The sequence below is a fragment of the Balaenoptera acutorostrata genome, chromosome 11 (genome assembly GCF_949987535.1).
Source record: "Balaenoptera acutorostrata chromosome 11, mBalAcu1.1, whole genome shotgun sequence".
Lineage (NCBI taxonomy): Eukaryota > Metazoa > Chordata > Mammalia > Artiodactyla > Balaenopteridae > Balaenoptera > Balaenoptera acutorostrata.
This window is the reverse complement of record NC_080074.1, coordinates 96,558,870-96,575,875: the sequence shown is the minus strand read 5'-3', so window position 1 is coordinate 96,575,875 and position 17,006 is coordinate 96,558,870. Positions and strand designations below refer to the sequence as shown.

The following is a 17,006-nucleotide window of genomic DNA, read 5'->3' as shown; positions in this document are numbered from 1 at the left end:
GGACTCAAATCAATAAAATTAGAAATGAAAAAGGAGAAGTTACAACAGACACCGTAGAAATACAAAGCATCCTAAAAGACTACTACAAGCAACTCTATGCCAATAAAATGGACAAACTGGAAGAAATGGACAAACTCTTAGAAAGGTATAAGCTTCCAAGACTAAACCAGGAAGAAATAGAAAATATGAACAGACCAATCACAAGTAATGAAATTGAAACTGTGATTAAAAATCTTCCAACAAACAAAAGTCCAGGACCAGATGGCTTCACAGGTGAATTCTGTCAAACATTTAGAGAAGAGCTAACACCCATCCTTCTCAAACTCTTCCAAAAAATTGCAGAGGGAGAAACACTCCCAAATTCATTCTATGAAGCCACCATCACCCTGATACCTGAGCCAGAAAAAGATACCACAAAAAAAAATTATAGACCAATATCACTGATGAACATAGATGCAAAAATCCTGAACAAGATACTAGCAAACAGAATCCAACAGCACATTAAAATGATCATACACCATGATCAAGTGAGATTTATCCCAGGGATGCAAGGATTCTTCAATATATGCAAATCAATCAATGTGATACACCATATTAACAAATTGAAGAAGAAAAACTATATGATCACCTCAATAGATGCAGAAAAAGCTTTTGACAAAATTCAACACCCATTTATGATAAAAACTCTCCAGAAAGTGGGCATAGAGGGAACCTACCTCAACATAATAAAGGCCATATACGACAAACCCACAGCAAACATCATTCTCAATGGTGAAAAACTGAAAGCATTTCCTCTAAGATCAGGAACAAGACAAGGACGTCCACTCTCACCACTATTATTCAACATAGTTTTGGAAGTCCTAGCCATGGCAATCAGAGACGAAAAAGAAATAAAAGGAATACAAATTGGAAAAGAATAGGTAAAACTGTCACTGTTTGCAGATGACATGATACTATACATAGAGAATCCTAAAGCTGCCACCAGAAAACTACTAGAGCTAATCAATGAATTTGGTAAAGTTGCAGGATACACAATTAATGCATAGAAATCTCTTGCATTCCTATACATTAATGATGAAAAATCTGAAAGAGAAATTATGGAAACACTCCCATTTACCATTGCAACAAAAAGAATAAAATACCTAGGAATAAACCTACCTAGGGAGACAAAAGACCTGTATGCAGAAAACTATAAGACACTGATGAAAGAAATGAAAGATGATACCAACAGATGGAGAGATATACCATGTTCTTGGATTGGAAGAATCAATATTGTGAAAATGACTATACTACTCAAAGCAATCTATAGATTCAATGCAATTCCTATCAAATTACCAATGGCATTTTTTACAGAACTAGAACAAAAAATCTTAAAATTTGTACGGAGACACAAAAGACCCCGAACAGCCAAAGCAGTCTTGAGGGAAAAAAACAGAGCTGGAGGAATCAGACTCCCTAACTTCAGACTATACTACAAAGCTACAGTAATCAAGACAATATGGTACTGGCACAAAAACAGAAACATAGATCAATGGAACAAGATAGAAAGCCCAGAGATAAACCCACACACCTATGGTCAACTAATCTATGACAAAGGAGGCAAGGATATACAATGGAGAAAAGACAGCCTCTTCAATAAGTGGTGCTGGGAAAACTGGACAGCTACATGTAAAAGAATGAAATTAGAACGTTCCCTAACACCATACACAAAAATAAACTCAGAATGGATTAGAGACCTAAATGTAAGACCGGACACTATAAAACTCTTAGAGGAAAACATAGGAAGAACACTCTTTGACATAAATCACAGCAAGATCTTTTTTGATCCACCTCCTAGAGTAATGGAAATAAAAACAAAAATAAACAAATGGGACCTAATGAAACTTCAAAGCTTTTGCACAGCAAAGGAAACCATGAACAAGATGAAAAGACAACCCTCAGAATGGGAGAAAATATTTGCAAACAAATCAGTGGACAAAGGATTAATCTCCAAAATATATAAACAGCTCATGCAGCTCAATATTAAAAAAACAAACAATCCAATCCAAAAATGGGCAGAAGACCTAAGTAGACATTTCTCCAAAGAAGACATACAGATGGCCAAGAAGCACGTGAAAAGCTGCTCAACATCACTGATTATTAGAGAAATGCAAATCAAAACTACAAGAGGTATCACCTCACACCAGTTAAAATGGGCATCATCAGAAAATCTACAAACAACAAATGCTGGAGAGGGTGTGGAGAAAGGGGAACCCTCTTGCACTGTTGGTGGGAATGTAAACTGATACAGCCACTATGGAGAACAGTATGGAGGTTTCTTAAAAAACTAAAAATAGAATTACCATATGATCCATCAATCCCACTACTGGGCATATACCCAGAGAAAACCATAATTCAAAAAAACACATGCACCCCAATGTTCACTGCAGCACTATTTACAATAGCCAGGTCATGGAAGCAACCTAAATGCCCATCAACAGACAAATGGATAAAGAAGATGTGGTACATATATACAATGGAATATTACTCAGCCATAAAAAGGAACAAAATTGGGTCATTTGTTGAGACGTGGATGGATCTAGAGACTGTCATACAGAGTGAAGTAAGTCAGAAAGAGAAAAACAAATATCGTATATTAATGCATATATGTGGAACCAGAAAAATGGTACAGATGAATCAGTTTGCAGGGCAGAAATTGAGACACGGATGTAGAGAACAAACGTATGGACATCAAGGGGGAAAGTGGTGAAGGGGTGGTGGTGGTGGTGTGATGAATTGGGAGATTGGGATTGACATGTATACACTGATGTGCATAAAATTGATGACTAATAAGAACCTCCTGTATAAAAAAATAAATAAAATAAAATTAAAGAATTTAAAATAAAAAACCAAAGTGAGTCAGCTATACATATACATATATCCCCATATCTCTTCCCTCTTGCGTCTCCCTCCCACCCTCCCTATCCCACCCCTCTAGGTGATCACAAAGCACGGAACTGATCTCCCTGTGCTATGCAGCTGCTTCCCACTAGCTATCTAAGCCCCCTTTCTAATGCCTGAAAATAAAGGGCCAAAAGGAATCGACTGAATGGAATTAGAACAGAGGGTGGGGGTGGGCCTGGGGATGTACCGTGCATTTAAAATGAACCGAAACCTAATGCCTCTCAGTTGCCAAGGCAGGAAATTTCTGCCCAACTGGAAGGGCTGGTTGCTGGAATGCTGGAATCCTTGAGGGGCCTTTCTGGAAGGGCTGGAGGAGGCGAGGCTGTGGGAGAGCTCCTTTGGGCATCCACACCCTGCTGCAGCCTGGCTGGGGGAATGAGTCAAGTACACCAGTGGTGCCAGGGCAGCTAGATGAGTCTGGCCCAGCAGAGGGATCATTTCGGAATGGGACAGCATTCTGGCGGGGTCATTTCTGTGTCAGGGAACCCTGGGCCCAGCAGGCCAGAGATGGTTGAATTGAACAGCTAGCGTGGAGCCAGCATTAGAACCAGAGCCAGAATCAATCTAAACTATATTTCTGAAACTACTTGCCATTCCTGATTTAAAACACACACACACACACACACACACACACACACACACACACACGCACACGCACACCGAAACAAAGCAAACAACATCCCACCTGTTCTAGAACTCCTCACACAGTCAAATCCAAGAAATCAATTAGATACTAAAATTGGGAAAAATTGGGTAAATTATCCCCATATTATTATTATTGGCCATCACTTCACAAAAGTTTCCATAGAATAAAAATAAATATTTTTTTCCTAGTAAAGAGTTTGGTGGTTTCCTGTTATTAACTTATTTACCCTTAGTAATGAAGTATACACTCAGAAGTTTATGGTTAGACAAGTTTTACCCTGAGGAGTCAGCAGTCTAATTATAATGAAGACAAACAAGCATAAATACACGTAAGTGCTCCTCTCATCAAAATAACCTCCAGGCAGGGCCTCTGCTCTGTGGCTTCTGAACACCCCACTCTTTTAAATATGGCGTCTAGGATGGGAGGGTGTTCTAGGCGTCTGTAGTGCTGGGTGACTGCATTTATGGGGTTAAAATGGTGTTCTGCCTCCTTGGAGCCTGAGCTTTGAACCCACACGTGGGCAGTAGCGACCCTTGCCCACTGCTCAGTTGACAGCACTACTCAAAGCATCCACAGTGGCCAGTCCACATACCCTTAGTGGTCTAGGTCTACCGCCAGTGAAGGAGCTTGCACCAAAACGTCGACCACCCATGCCACTAAGCACACTGTTAGGTTCTACTGCCATTTTAGAATAAGACCTCTCGATCAAAGGTTGGCCAGCTTTCTCTGTAAAGGGCCAGATAGAAAATATTCTAGGCTTTGCTGGACAGTCTCTATCACAACTAGTCAATGCTGCTGTTTGGTAGCGCTAAAAGAGCCATAGGCAACGCACCTCGAATGGGTGTGACTGTGTTCTAATAGAATTTTTTTAAAAAAATAAATTTTATTTATTTATTTATTTATTTATTTATTTATTTATTTATTTATTTATTTTTGGCTGTGTTGGGTCTTTGTTGCTGTGCACGGGCTTTCTCTAGTTGCGGCGAGCGGGGGCTACTCTTCGTTGTGGTGCGCAGGCTTCTCATGGTGGTGGCTCCTTTTGTTGCGGAGCACGGGCTCTAGGCTCATGGGCTTCAGTAGTTGTGGCACGTGGGCTTCAGCAGTTGTGGCTCACGGGCTCTAGAGCACAGGCTTAGTAGTTGTGGCGCACGGGCTTGGTTGCTCTGCAGCATGTGGGATCTTCCCAGACCAGGGCTGGAACCCATGTCCCCTGCATTGGCGGGTGGATTCTTAACCACTGTGCCACCAGGAAAGTCCCAACTGTTTAAAATTGGGGGACTTCCCTGGCAGTCCAGTGGTTAGGACTTTGCCTTCCAATGTAGGGGGTGCTGGTTCAATCCCTGTTCAGGGAGCTAAGGTCCCACATGCCTTGCGGCCAAAAAACCAAAACATAAAACAGAAGCCATATTGTAACAAATTCAATAAAGACTTAAAAAAAAATAAGAGTGATTAAAAAAAAATGAAAATAAACAAAAACTGGCACAAGCAGGAAGTGGCCAGTGGGTTGGATGTGGCTTGGGGGTGGGGGAGGGGCTGCAGCTGGCCAACCTCTGCTCTAGATGAAGGAGGCTGTTCGTGGTTACATTCTGGTGTGAGTTCCTCACCTTGAATACTGCTGGACTACAACATGTGGAGGTCACATGAGGCAGGATCCCAGGGCCCATCCACCTGTTGCTGGGGAGACCATGGACAAAGATGTTCTCTCTTTTCTGATCAGAGGAAACATCTACCCTTTGGCCACCCTGCCTTTTCTCCAAACTCATCCTTGGCTTTAGCACCATTGCCAATTCTTATAACTTCACTTAGTAAATGCCCACCCCCTTTTCCCCAATCTCCTTCTCAGTCTCCTTCTGCACTACTCCCCACCTTCTTGCCTCTCTCTCACTTCTAGTTCTCTGCTCTGGTTAACCTAGTTTGGGGCCAGTTATCCCAACTTCCACTCTCTGCCACCAATAGTGCTGCTTCTACGAATGTCTAGTAAGGCAGATCCTCCTTTTCCCACTTGTAGTTGCAAAATGGTCAAGGCCAGGATTTTGGGGTCATATTTCTTCTTGTTTAGATGTCCAGATCCTCCCTCTGGAGTTCTATGCTATCAAGTCTTCTACCTCTTGCTTCTCTGGACGCTAGTTCTTAAAGACTTCCTTGCATTTGTTGTCAATAAGACCCCATCCTCCAAGAGTAAGTTTCTGTGCTATGTGTCTTAATGATGAATGTTTCTCTCCTTTTCCATCTAGTTTCCATCTGAGTTCACCTCTATCATTTCCTAAACTGCTCCCCTGACCTCTTGATCTTTTCTTCTGAGTTGCTGTCAAGAAACACCAATGTTTTCTCTGTATGAAAAGTTACCTAATTGGCCCTTCCTGTCTCTTTCTTGTTCCATTCAGGATCCTTGACGTTGGATCTTTGTTCTTTTTTTTTTTTGTCTTTTCTTTTAAATTATTTATGGCTGTGTTGGGTCTTCGTTTCTGTGCGAGGGCTTTCTCCAGTTGTGGCAAGCGGGGGCCACTCTTCATCGTGGTGCACGGGCCTCTCACTGTCGCAGCCTCTCTTGTTGTGGAGCACAGGTTCCAGACGCGCAGGCTCAGCAATTGTGGCTCACGGGCCTAGTCGCTCCGCGGCATGTGGGATCTTCCCGGACCAGGGCTCGAACCCGTGTCCCCTGCATTGGCAGGCAGATTCTCAACCACTGCGCCACCGGGGAAGCCCTGGATCTTCGTTCTTTACTCTCACAATCAATACAGTGAACCATAGTTTTTTCCAGGAGCCAGCCACCCCTCACTGGGTTGGCAGAGGCTAGCTTTTTTTCTTTTAACCTTGAATTTAAAGATTCTAGCTAGTACCTGGTACCTGGTGTATAGTCTGTAAATTTTTTAGGCTGACAACTGCACAGATCCATCACCCCAGCCCATGATTTCTCGTAACTAGGCAGAGGCACTCTGAGAATAGGCAGTAGTGAGGCTCCAGAGGAGTCGTGTGGCGCTTGGCCAGCTGGACGCTGATCAAGTCTGTCTTCTGTCTCTAAGTGGGTCTTTCCTCCACTGTTCCCATATCCGCCCTATCTTCTTTGAGGTGACCACTCTGCCTCCCAGACTTTTGTGGGTCCTACAGGAATCTCCCAGAGAACCTGGATTGTAGACATCGGTAGAATGGCATCATGCACCTGACCATGGCAGAGAACTGGGTAAGAGAGGGTGAGGGAGGCTGTGTCTTCTGCCCTTCTCCTCCCAACGGTGCGACGCTTTGGATGGAAGATAAACTCCTCCACGGGATTGCTGTCAGTGATTGGCACCACCATGAACCCATCACTCGAGCCAGAAACCAAGGTGCCCCCTGGATAACTCCCTGTCCCTCACCTGCTCATTTCCACCATCGAGTCTTGTCATCACCAGCCTTAATATCTACTTCCTTTCCTCCTGCTGCCACTTTCATTCAGGTGGCCGTCAGCTCTTAGTTGGATTACTGTAACAACTCCCTTCTCTCTGGTCTTCTTGGCTCCAGTTTGAACCCGAGTAATTCATAATCTCCACGGTAGCCAGAGGGACCTTTCTTCAATGCAGTTCTGACCCTTCAGCGGTTATTCATCTTTTTCAGGTTAATGGTCAGATTTCTGAGCCATTCCTCATCTGCCCCTTGGTTACCTTCCCAGACTCACCGCTCACTACTCCCAGCACCTTCCCACACTTACCTTGCTTTTGCCTGTACCCTCGCCCACTCGTCCTTCCCAGATCAGAGTCATTCTCATGGATGACCTTCTCCTCTGCTCTAGGGAGCAGAACAGGGAAGCTGATAGGAGCACAGCTCTGAAGTCCACCGACTGTTCAATTCCCAGCTTTGCCATTTACTTCCTGCATGACTTTTATAAGTTACGTACCCTCTCTGGGGCTCTGTTTCTTTTTCTCTTTTTTTTTGGAAAATGGGAATAATAAACTTACCTCCCTCATAAAGTTGTGAAGGTTGAAGAAGTTAATATATATGAAATACATAGAACAGCATTGGACACACAGCAAACACTGACTATGCTTTCGTCATCTAATTGTTGTCATTGTTATCGTTATTTTCTCTTCCAGTATGGGGGTAGGTGCCTCTCATATATGCTTCTGTTATGCTGACTGTTACCTGATCCTAGCACTTCCCACACTAGGTTGTTTAATCTTTATTTGTCTCCCTGTGAGACTGTGAGCTTTTCCTTTATTGAACGCAAATGCCCAGCACAGTGCCTGGTGCAGAGCAGATGTTCAAAAGACATTTCTTGAATAAATGGATGAATACAAAGCAAGGATTTTCAATTCCCTGTAAAATGAAGTAGAAGAAGAAGATAAGAGGAGAAAAAAATTGAAAAAAAAGAAAAAACCAACCCAAACACTGTTAAGACAGCTTTATGCCTCTCCTTACCAAAGACACACTCTCCTCTGGACCACCAGCAATTGGGGCTTATTTTCTTCTTGGCTCAGCCAAGCAGACATCAGCTGTCACCTTCAGGTCCTCATCTTTCTTTGATCCATCATGATGGGTGATCAAGAGTTGATTTATGCACCCCAAAGTCTTTTTTTTTTAATTTAATTTTTATTTTATACTGGGGTATAGTTGATTTACAATGTTGTGTTAGTTTTAGGTGTACAGCAAAGTAATTCAGTTATATCTATCTATCTATCTATCTATCTATCTATCTATCTATCTATCTATCATCTATCGATATCTCCATTCTTACTTCCGCAGTCATAGCCATTCTGAGGATTCCAAAAGGCTGATCTCTGGATAACTGAGATGTTAAAGGCAGATCTCAGATCATTGTCGAGAATGGAACGGACCCTCAACTCCTCAAACCCTGAAAGCCAAAAACCAGTGTTGTGAGTTCAGTAACGGAAGGCTTCTGATTCCTGGAGTGAATCCCATTGGCAGTGGTGACAGCAGCAGGATTCACTTAATGAAGCTCACAGCGCCACAGTCTTCATTTTCTAACAACTGGACCTTGTAGACATTTGCTAACAAAGAAGTGACATGTGCTGCTTTGGAAAGGTCATGGTCAGGTGTCTTCAAAGAAGGGACCGGATGACAGTTTGAAAAGAGTGAGGAGAGCTGAGTGGGGTGAGACAGTCTCCCTCAGATCCTGACTATGGTGTAGCCAATGTGAAGCACTGGAATCCTTCAACTTTTCTTCCAACAAATGTTTATTGAGCGCCAACTATCTACCAGACACTGTGCTAAGCCCAGGAGACCCCAAAATGAATAACACAAATTGCTGCCCTTCAGAAGCTCACAGCCTGGAGCATTCTGTCTGGGGACAGTCAGAGACACCACCACATGTTGCTGTGCACAAGTGTCACATCTTATTCAGAGATTCAGTCCAAAGTCAGCATATAAAGTGAAATGACAAAGGGAAATCACCCCTGCAAAAACCCCCAAAATCAACTCTAAGAAACTTCCTTCATTTTTCTTTGCATTTCAGCTAGAACTTCCTTTTTAAAAAAATTTTTTTTATTTTTTGAAGCTAAGGTATATTTTGCAGGGGGAGGGGGATTTAAAAAAAAAAGATGTCTTTCTTTTTCTTTTCTCTTCCTTTCCCTCTTTTTGTTTACTGAGCATGTGCAGTTAAATCCATGCAAGTTAAATGTGCATATGAGACAGCCCTGCATTATCCCTAAGATGGAAGTTTGTATGAATGTACTAAGTGCTCTGAAAGCACAGAGGAAAAAGGTTCTAACTTTATCCTAGGAAATCTAGGAAGACTGCACTGAGGAGGTGTCATTCAAACTGGTGGAGGGTTAAGAGCATTCTAAACACAGAGAACAGCATGAACAGAGGCCTGTAGATGTGGGAGAGCAGAGTTTCTTCAGGGAATGATCTAGAGTTTATGGTTAGGGCAGGGAGGATGGTAGTGGAGACCATGGGGAGTGATGGGAAAAGAGAAGTTCATTAGGGCAAGACCATGATGTCAAAATATTGGCTCCCTGTACACCGATGCTTAAATAAGATACGGTGACGGAGTTTTCGAGGAGAAAGGGTGGCTTTATTCTTTGCCAGGCAGAGAGGGGAACACAGCAGGCTAGCACCCCAAGAACTGTGCCCCCCTCCCTGGGGCATAGGGTGAGGTGTTATAGTCGGGGCTTATAGTCAGGGGTATGAGATAAGGATCTAGGCAGTAACAGTCTTGCATTCTTCTTTCTTCTGCAAAGTTTCCAAAGGGAGGGGTTGCTGACAAGATGAGGGTGTGTGCAGGGTCTCAGGTGGTCGGGTTTCCTAATCTTGATGGGCTTCTCTGGTCCCTTTAATCTCGCCTCAGGTGGTTTCCTGGCAGCTCCTCCCTTGATTAGCAACTGTTCACATCTGCCTTTTGGAACTCAGGGAAGGTCATGGAGGCTGGAGTCTTGCCTACAAGAAAGGGGGGACAAAAAGGCCTCCGTGCCTGGGAGCCCCACAGGGCCCGCTCGGTTTCAACCATGAAGGACCGAAACACACCATGTGGCTGGCGTAGCCGGAGGGAACACTGTGTTCACTCCCTAGCAGCCCCGCAGTCTCCACCCTCCCTTCTCCTCACTGGCCACTTCCCTCCAGTGTTAACTACTTCCCGAAGTGGCCAGAGAGACCATGCTAGGCCTCAGTCCTGCTGTGCCAGTTCTGACTCACAGAGCGTTGCTTTCTAGCTGAAAAGGATGCGTTTCTATTTCCTAAGCCTCTTGTCCTCTAAGGATCATCAAGTCACCTGGAGACTTTGAATCACTACTAAGCTCACTCATGACCCTAAGTGTAGGTGGGTGTTGTTTGCTTATGGAGTAGTTAGACTGTGGCACAGCTGCTCTCGGGGAATCCACGGACTAGACTTTGGCCTGGATGGGAGCCTAGATGATACACTACTTTCCACCTTGTCATTCAGACCGTGAGATGGGCATCTTCTGGAATCATGGAAATACTGCCTTTTTCACTTCCCTGGAAAGAAAGGGAAGTGAGTTTCATATTTAGAGCCTCTGGAGAAATTAAGGAAACAACAATGGAATTTTTGGACTAGAATTTATTCAAGATAACTTAGGTGTTCTAGCTAAAGCCTGGAAGGAGGCTTTATCAATTAGAATCAGATCAGGTCACATATAACAAAGAAACCAAAATAACAGTGTTTTAAACAAAATAGAAATTTATTTTCTATATTTTCTTCTATATAAGAAGTCTAGGGGTAAGCTGTCTAAGGTTGATACAATCATGCACAGTGTCAGGGACTTAGACTTCGGTGTTAATACTCTGTTATCCTCTGCATGTGGTTTCCATCTCATGGCCCTGGGTGGCTGCTCAAGCTCCAGCTATCACATCCATACTCCCAACAGCAGAAATAAGGAAGGGACAATTAAGAAAGGGGTTAAGTGGCACCTGACAACTGTCCTATATAGAGATTTCCTGGAAGCTGTCACACATCACTTCTGCTTATAACACATGGACCAGAACTTAGTGGAGCCTGGGAAATGTCATTTCTCTAGTTGACAAGGTGAGAATAGATGCTACAGTAGGCAACTAGCAGCCTCTGCCACAAATCCCACAAGCAAGAAACCAGCACTGTACATGTGCTCAGAGAATGAACACACCCTCGCCTCTCCCCTCTGCTTCTTAACAAAGAGGCCTGTGCCTCAGAGAATCATGTAACAGCTGTAGGGGCCCTCCAGAGAGTCACTAAGCCTCACATCTGTGTGATATTTTTAGCACTGGTCTTAATTAAATGCCAGGGAAAGGCGGGGTCACCCCGTGTGCTACCACCCTAGCCCTCCAAGTTTCTTGAGAACATCAGTATGGATGTTCCTAACTTTTCCCCAGACCTTCAGCTGTTTGAATGCTACGCAAGAGGTACCCAGCCTCTTTCTGAGCAATCGTGAATGTGCATTTCCTCTGTCACCTAGACAATACATATATGAGTGGCGACTGAGGACACAGGAGGGAAGAGGAAGTAGCGGTTCAAGTGGAGAAGGGATGGTGGGCGAAGAGGAGGAAGGAAAGGGTGGGCCAGCCCAGCCCTGTACAAATATGTGAATGAATCCAGTTTCTTTCCAGGGTCCGTCCCTATCTTTGGACACGATCCCCTTCCTTTGTTCTCCATGTCCTCACTCCCCTCTAGTCACCCACCCTCAGGTCCTCCTTTGCTCTGCCTTGACCAGTTTCTCCCTCCCTTTGTCCCACTCCAAAGCAACATCTGCTGCACTATGTCTTTAGGGAGTCCCATAAGCGATAGCACTTAACTAATGGCTAATAAATCACAGGCTTTCAAAATACGTTATATTTATTCACTCGCTCCTGTAAGTCTGATAAGCTTGTTCACTGCCAGAATGATCACTGTAAGAGTGTGTTCCTCCCAGAAGCCATAGTTACATTGTAAGAGAGGTTTCTAAGCCTGAACTCAGTGATACATTTATCACCTTCAAAAGAATGCTAGTAAAGTGAAAGGAATTAGGAGGTGACCCTGTGGGACTAGGGCTGGGGCTCTGGGGCCTGTGTCAGTCCACACCGTGAGTGATCCATAATGAATAGATGCGCAAGTGGAGATTTCATGGATGGACAATTTGCGAAGCTGTGGGATGAGATCAAGAGAACCACAAGGATAAACACGGTGGAAAACCCATGCAACCTCTCAGCCTGATGGCGCAGGGGAAAAGGGTGGCTAGCCGCCCCGGAGAGAGTCATGACTTTCAGAGAAGGGCTGTTTGACAGGAGTTGTGGCGTTGGGTAGAAGACCACAGCCACTGCCTGAACATGGCTCGGCAGGAGGGAATGAATCCCCAGACCTCTCTCTTCCCACCCCCCAATCTCTCACCTGCGCCTCCCATTGGCCAAACCCACCGGAAGCCAAAGGTGCAAGGGAGTCTGGGTAATAGTCTGAAGAGTTCAGCCTCTCAAAGGCAGGGTGGAGAAAGATGGAAAGTGGACCTGGAGGGGCAGATAGAAAATGTTTTAGCACATTAGACTCTGGAAGCTTATACTTTAGTGCAGGAGGCTGGTGTGCACATAATTCTAATTAGACAGATCTGACCTGGTGACTTTGCTGGGGAAGAGGGTTCCCTGTAGGAGCTAAGGAAGATAAAGTTGGATTGTTATTAGGACCACTTGGTGCAGAATTTCTAGACTTAAGGTTGAAGAAACAAAACAGTACAGAGCAGCCATCAAGGTCATAAATAGAATGTATTATTTGACTCATTTTATACTTTTCAGGGGTTTCTGTCAGTCCCTTAGTACAGTCTGGAAATCCTCAAATCCTCAAATCAGCTATAAATATTAATCAGAATAACCCGTCTTTTCTCCGTCCCTTCCTTCCTTCCTTCCTTCCTCCCTTCCTTCTTTTCTTCCTTCCTTCCTTCCTTTCTTCTTTCCTTCCTTCCTTCCTCCCTTCCTTCCTCCCTTCCTTCCTTCCTTCCTCCCTTCCTTCCTCCCTTCCTTCCTCGCTTCTTTCCTCCCTTCCTTCCTTCCTTCCTTCTTTCCTTCTTTCCTTCCTTCCTTCCTTCCTTCTTTCCTTCCTTCCTTCCTTCCTTCCTTCTTTTCTTCCTTCCTTCCTTCCTTCCTTCCTTCCTTCCTTCCTTCCTTCCAACAAATACTGAGTCCTTGGCACATGGCGGGCACCATGTTAGGCATCTGCTTCCGGTTGGTATCAGCTCTGGGGTGGCTCTTTGTCATCACGGACCCTTCCTCTCTCTCCTGCAGACTAGCTTTTCCAGACCCTTTTTGAGAGACAATGATGCTTCATTGTTGCTAAGGTTGGAAAGAAGCAAGAGATGAAACTTTTTCATAAGGAATAAGCCATGTGGAATATGTATTTAAGTTCAAGCATGGACAGAGGAGTGGAGGGAAAGATTGGGACTCTGGAAATTCTGAACTAGAAGGTGAAGGCTGTGGGGCAACAGGGAAGGGAATGTCTTGGAAGTTCAGTCTTATAGAGGGATCGCCTTTAAATGCTAACTCGTGTCACTTTCCTTTCTCCCTCTCCACAAGAAATCAGCACACATGCAGAGGAAAAGCTACCTCAGCAGGTGAAGAGAGAGCCCCCTCTCAGCTCACTTGATCCAGAACTGACCCTGTTTTAGATCTAAACCGGGAATTCAGTAGCGTACAAGTTCCATTCAAATAGTCCTAGAACCATTAAGCAATGCAGACAGACTCTTGGACACTTGGTGTGGATTTCTGGCAATTCCCCTTGCCAACATGCCAGCATGCCTCCCTCACCCTGTCTGCCGGCACCTGCCTATTTATCTTTCCCTCATTCTGCCAATAGTCAGTGCCCTGATTTCATCATTTCCCTGGAGAACTCCTTTTCAGTCTGTCTCTCCTCTGTTCCTTGGAGCCACTGTTCTTTAATAACTCAGTATGTCTGGCCAGCCTATACTGAAGTTATCTCTGAGGCATCCCCACAAGGATTCCAATTTTTACTGAGTAGCTACCTCTTTGCTAGAAAATGTATTTCGTTGCTTTCACAATGTCTCCTCCCTTCTCTGATGAGTCTTCAAATGTCAACAGGGTCGCCATCTTGGTTTCCACTTTGAACAGCACAGTTGTCAAGAGCGCTGATATCAGACTGCCTGGTGTTGAAGTCTGCTCCTGCTGTTAGCATCAATGTGATCTTGGATAAGCCACTTAACCACTCAGAGCCTTAGTTTTCTCATCTGTAAAATGGGAATGTTAATCGTCCTAATTTTGTAGGACTGCTGTGGGGATTGAAGGAGTCAATATGTATAAGATTCTGGGCCCCATGTTTGACCCATTATGTGTTCTCAATAAGAGTACGCATACATCATTACCATGTTGGGGTTATTATTATGGCCCAGGGTACAGTATAGTGCTCTTTAGAGTACAGTGTGCTGATTCCATCTGTAAACTGAGTTCTGTGCTCAGTTACAGGGATCTTCTAAGCAAAGAGATGACTTAGTTCTCAGGCTTATCTCCATATAAAACTCCATCTTCTCAAGAAGGGGAGACTAGGGTAGAGTTCCAGCTCTGGTCATTAAAGGCAGCTGTCGGCTTCTTCTAGAGCTTCCTTGCAATCAGAGAATCAACTCATGTTGGAGCTGAAGGTCCTTAGAGAAATTTTAGCCCACGTTGGGCATTTCTCAGTTGAAACAAAGATTAGACTTAGAAGTTATGATCACTTGCCTAAGGTCAACTGGGACCTAGTGGCAGCCTGGGCTAGAAGCCTAGTCTCTTAACTCCCAATGCAATGTTCTCTCTACACAAGAGGGCTTTTCATGTTTTATGGATTTCATCTATATCTATCTATCTATCTATCTATCTATCTATCTATCTATCTATCCATCCATCCATTTCATTTATCTGAATCGTTTCCCCTCAAATTACATCTTTTCCTGAGCCCACGTTTATGAAGAGAGAAAGCTGTGTGCTCTGGCTGAAGGGAGATGTAGGACCTGGACCCTGCACACTGGCTTTTCCTTTGCCTTCTGCAGCAGCCTTGAGTCTGCCCACATCTCCATCTTATCAGTACTTGTGCATCTGTTTCTTTGACATGGTGTCACATTCCATTTTTCGGACCAGTTTTTCTGGTATATGGAGTTACGGAACCTATTCTGTCTTAAAAGGGGGTTGTTAGCTAATACTCTCCATATAATATATTGTAAATGGAGAAGTTTGGGGGCAGATTACCTTGAACTTTGGTCGTTGCAAGGAGCCTGGAAGCCAGCCTGACTCCTTAACATGGGCCAAAGTTCTAGAGGATGGGAAGGACCCTAAAGAAAACAAGCCTACACCCCACTTTCATCAACCTGAATATTTCTGTCCTCAGCTTGCAGCACACCCAGTCTCGAGTTCCAAAAATTCCATTTAATTTTTTGGCTTCTATATTCACTCAGTTACAAGGGGACCAGAAGGAGTCTTGGCACTAAAAGTCTGCAAGGAAAAGGCTGTTTCTTTTAACTTTATTGCCCAACTCCGCAGACATTTTAGGTTCAGATAAGGTTTTGGGTGGCCAGTCAGTTCTTTCTACATGTTGTTCTGAAATGAACCCAAACTCTGTCACCTTCTGAGAATCCCTGGTCAAATCGTGGCAATAAGAAGCTGACACTCCTGATTCCGAAGCCAAGTTTTCCTAAAGGTCGTTTCTCCACTGTGGCCCTTCTCTCAGCCTTCTCTTTACCTTCAGGTCATGGGAGGTGGGGGGGGACGGGTATAGTCTGAGCCTTTCCCTCTGACCCTGTGAACGTCTGCTTGGCGGCATCTGTATGTACGGTCTGGTTGTTCACTTGAGAAGTAAGAGGAAGATTTTTTGGAAGCGTTATCTCAGCTTTCTGGGCTATTGCTTATTTTTAAACCATCAGTGTCTGCCCTAGCAATTGAGCCTTCCACTGTAGGGGTTATAAGGAGAGTTAAGTGTGTAGTTTCTCTCCTACTCAGTTAGCCGTGTGTGTGTGTGTGTGTGTTTCAGTGAAAAGGGGAAAGGGCAAGTTCAAGGGGCCCCATTATCTTCTAAGCTCCGGGAGGGCAGGGAACATATCTGCCTTGGTTGATGCTGTTTCTTCTGCCCCTGCCACATACCTGGTACCTAGTAAACACTCAATAAAGTTTGGTTGAAAGAATGAATGAGCATCTGTCTTCCTGTATCAGTAGATCTTCTCTTCTGTTTCAGACTTAAAAAGTACCTTAGCCTCTGAGATCCAGGATATGGACTTCAGTGGATTGTCTGGATCCATGGAAACTGGTCAGTAGGGCAAACTTCAAGTCAAGGAGGTAACTTATGTGGTATGTTTTGAAGGGTGTTGGGAGTTCTTAATGCCCCAAACAATCCTATAATTCAAGGCTCGACAGTCTACCATTTTAGATGAATTTATTTGAGTCTTGAGTGTTATTTATTCAGCAGAAGTTCTCTATGAGAATTTTAGTATTCCTGGTGGGACACCTCCTTTAGATTTCTTTGTAAATTTGTGGACCCGCAAGCTGTGTGGGTGGATCATGGGTTCTGGAGCCAGATGAGCCTGAGTTCTAACTTCATTGCCACCATTTACCATCTGTGGGACTTGGATACATTATTTGACCTCTCTCAGGCTTTCCTCATCTGTAAAATGGGGATAATAATATCTTCCTCTCATAATTATGAAGATTAAATGATATTGAACATAGAAGGTGACCAGCCACATGTTGGCACATAGGAGACACTCAGATAATATGAGGTCTTTTTCCTGTGCTTCTTCTTCCTAAATGCCAGGTCCTAGGGAAGAGGTGTTGGTGCGGAAGGGGGTAAGGGAGGGTGGTGAGTACAAATCTTGTCACAGATTTAAAAAATTTGTCTGGCACCAGTCCATTAACTAATATTGCCTAACTGGCATGCAAAACTAGTAAACAGGGAAATATGAAACTTTTTCCAGTTATATAAATTTTATTGGAACAAACTAACTGGCTTGTACAATACCTTTGTGCAAATTAGAAAAAAGTGCCAACACGTGGGTATCAACCC

At 44.0% G+C, this 17,006-nt stretch overlaps 1 long non-coding RNA gene across 1 annotated transcript in view; it reads left to right on the top strand.

The window, feature by feature from the left end:
• The window catches only part of LOC130709242 (uncharacterized), a 56,178-nt gene extending 39,895 nt beyond the window's left edge, over positions 1-16,283 (top strand). The window contains exon 4 of the long non-coding RNA XR_009009749.1: positions 16,182-16,283. This is a non-coding gene — a long non-coding RNA (uncharacterized LOC130709242). The remainder of the gene's footprint in view (positions 1-16,181) is intronic.
• Positions 16,284-17,006: the final 723 nt, after the last annotated feature.